The sequence below is a fragment of the Rutidosis leptorrhynchoides genome, chromosome 3, assembly GCF_046630445.1.
Source record: "Rutidosis leptorrhynchoides isolate AG116_Rl617_1_P2 chromosome 3, CSIRO_AGI_Rlap_v1, whole genome shotgun sequence".
NCBI classification, from domain to species: domain Eukaryota; kingdom Viridiplantae; phylum Streptophyta; class Magnoliopsida; order Asterales; family Asteraceae; genus Rutidosis; species Rutidosis leptorrhynchoides.
In genome coordinates this window covers 43,130,737-43,133,961 of record NC_092335.1, presented here as the reverse complement: position 1 = coordinate 43,133,961, position 3,225 = coordinate 43,130,737, and the positions used below count along the sequence as shown (strand labels likewise).

The following is a 3,225-nucleotide window of genomic DNA, read 5'->3' as shown; positions in this document are numbered from 1 at the left end:
TAGAATATTTGAATCTCCTCACACTTAGGTAGATGTGGTGTCGAAATTGTGATTAACTTCATCGTCAATTTCTCTTGGACCATAATCAACTTGCATATCTATGACTTTTTTTTTAAGCCATTGGTCGGATTCCTGTAAAATATCCACAATTTCAACTAGTTTCGCCTTTTCTTTAGGCGATAGATTGGATACTAACCTGTTACATAACTTAGAGTTCCCCTTGGTTCTAGCATCGCGAATCCGTTTAATAAGTTTCTTCATTGAACTATTAATAACGGGATCATTTAATTTCGTATCAACAACGGGGTTCTTTGTTATCAGGTCATCATTAGGTGTTACTTCATTTTCCCCACACTTAGGCGTTTTATTATTGTTAAGCACTACCGTTGGAGTTGGTAAAACAACATGGTTCTTACCAATCGTTTCCGCTGGTTCAACGATTTTGGTTGGTGGAAATTTAGACTTTCGAATCATAAAGGTGATCGATTTCTCATCATTACTAAGTGTCATTCTATCCTTTCTTACATCAAATAACGCCCCGGTGGACGCTAAGAATGGTCGACCTAAAATTATAGGAACGTTTGAGTCCTCTTCTATGTCAATGACAATGAATTCGACTAGAAAGGTTAAATTACCTACTTGAACGGGTAGGTTGTCAGCAATTCCAACTGGGTGCTTAATGGTTTGATCAAGGAGTCGAACACTCATATCCGTTGGAGTTAACTCACCTACACCTAATCTCTTATATAATGAAAGAGGCATAACACTCACACTTGAACCTAAATCTGCTAGTGCATCATACATGACACAGTCACTAAGTAGACAAGGAACAATAAATTCACCGGATCACCTACCCTAGGTGGAGGATTTGGTGGAACTGTCTTCACCGGGTTTACTTATACTGTTTTTGTTTCTTGCACTTTTTTATTCTTCTTCTTCTTCTTTCCAGAGGTATCACAAACTTTATTACATATTACTTGCTCATACTCAACTCCTTTTCTTGGAAACGGGATGGGTGGTCTGTATGGTGCCACCACTGGCTTTACATACTCGGGTGGTGGTGGTGTTGTAACTTCTTCATTGTTACTTACATCTAAAACTTTCCCATCTTCTGGTATTGGTTTTTCAAAATTTGTTGATATCATGTTAACATTTTCATTCCGAGGATTTACTTCATTATTACTCGGTAGCTTTCCTTGTTTCCTTTCACTCATCAATCTAACAAGAGTACCAACTTGTTTTTCTAGATTCAAAATAGAAGCTTGTTAAGTTCTAAATGACTGATCAAACCTCTCATTCATTTGAGTTTGAGTTTCAATAAATTGTGTTTGAGATTCAACTAGCTTAAATACCACTTCTTTCAGATTTGACTTTTTCTCTTCGGTTTGTTGTGGTGGTTTATACAAGCCAGGTCTTTGTTGATTGAAAGTGTTGTTTTGAGTTGGTTGGTTATTCGGACCTTGTTGGTTATACGAGTTATTGTTGGGTCCTTTTGAATTGTAAAGAATGTTTTGATTTCGATTGAAGTTTGGCCTTGGCGGTTGATAATTATTCTGATAACTATTTTCCAGCCTTTGGTTCATGTAGACAACATTCTCACGTTGTTCCATCGTTTGTTCAATGTGACAGTCTTTCATTAAGTGTGGTCCACCGCATTGCTCACAACTGATTCGTATTGCGTGAATATCTTTATTCATCTTTTCCATTCGTCTCTCGAAAGCATCTATTTTTGCGGAAACGGAATCAAAGTTATGGCTAGAATCGGCTCTAGCCGCTTTAGATGAACGATATATATCTTTCTCTTGGTGCCACTCATGAGAGTGGGAGGCTGTGTTATCAATAATTTTGTAAGCTTCAGTTGCGGTTTTCTTCATAATGGAACCACCAGCTGTTATGTCGATGTCTTTTCGTGTAGCAACGTTGACACCTTGGTAGAATATTTGTACTATTTGATAAGTGTCTAAACCGTGATGAGGACATCCTCTCAACAACTTTCCAAATCTTGTCCATGCCTCATATAGAGTTTCATTTGACTTTTGTGTGAACGTAACAATTTCTCCTTGAAGTCTCACGGCTTTAGATGCCGGAAAGAATCTTTTAAGAAATTTCTCAACTAAAACATCCCATGTGTCAATCGCCCCTTCAGGTAACAATTCTAACCAATCTTTAGCTTCTCCCTTTAAAGTCCAGGGAAACAACATGAGATAGATCTGTTCATCCTCAACTTCTCGGATTTTGAATAGTGTACAGATCCTATTAAACGTACGAAGATGTTCGTTTGGTCTTCCTTCGGCGCACCACTATATTGGCACTGATTATTTACCATGTGTAGGATTTGTCCTTTGATTTCATAATCTGGCGCATTAATGTCTGGCTTAATAATGGCGTGACCTTGGCCCGTGCGTGTGGCTCTCATTCGGTCTTCCATACTTAGAGGTTCCAGATTTTTCATAATTGAATTTGTTGAATACGAATCACTAGAAGATTCTGATTTAATGGTTTGTGGTTCAGGAGGAATGATTAGTGGTTCTGGATCTTGGAATTGTCCCTGAATATTCTCCGGATTCTCAATTGTGAGGTCGGGTTCAAAAGATGGATTATCAGAAATTTGAGTTGGAGTTCTTGGTCGACTAGATGATGATTCTAAAGAAAAATCAACGGCGATAATATTGGCTAGATGTCTTGATCGAGTTACAGGTAGTGAATGTATGAAAGGTGGTGAACGTTTTGCTCGGTGCATTCACAGAATATCCTATTAGTTATAAAAATAGAAAAACTTATATAAGTTGTCCAATTAATAGACTTTTCTGATTTTGCCCACGTTTCGAATAGCCAAAAGATGCAGCAGAGGGGCAGGATTCGTTTGGTCTCAATATAATTGAGGACTGTTTGGCTCCAATAACCCGGTCCACGTACAAATTCAACTATTACTACGAACCAGAAAATTTGGATGTCTATCAATTTAACCACTTAAAATAAATTTTCGTAATTTTAAGAAATTTAGATAAGAAGTAGAATAGAAATCTATGTCTTAAAACTAGAATAGCGAGAAATAAGAAAGAAAAAGATTGCGCGTCGAAAAAGGTCGAAAAATAGGCGTCGAAAAATAAAAATAAGAAAGTAGCGCGAAAAACGGCGTCGCAAAATTCTAAAGCACATAAATCTTAGTCTAAGGAATAAGCACTTAAGGGATTTTACGGCAAACCTAAAAATTCTAGAAATAAA

General features: G+C 37.2%; 1 non-coding gene across 1 annotated transcript; it reads left to right on the top strand.

The window, feature by feature from the left end:
* The first annotated feature begins 1,962 nt into the window (after positions 1 to 1,962).
* LOC139903265 (small nucleolar RNA R71) lies at positions 1,963 to 2,069 on the top strand. The gene has a single exon (XR_011778097.1). It is a non-coding gene; the product is annotated as a small nucleolar RNA R71 (small nucleolar RNA).
* Positions 2,070 to 3,225: the final 1,156 nt, after the last annotated feature.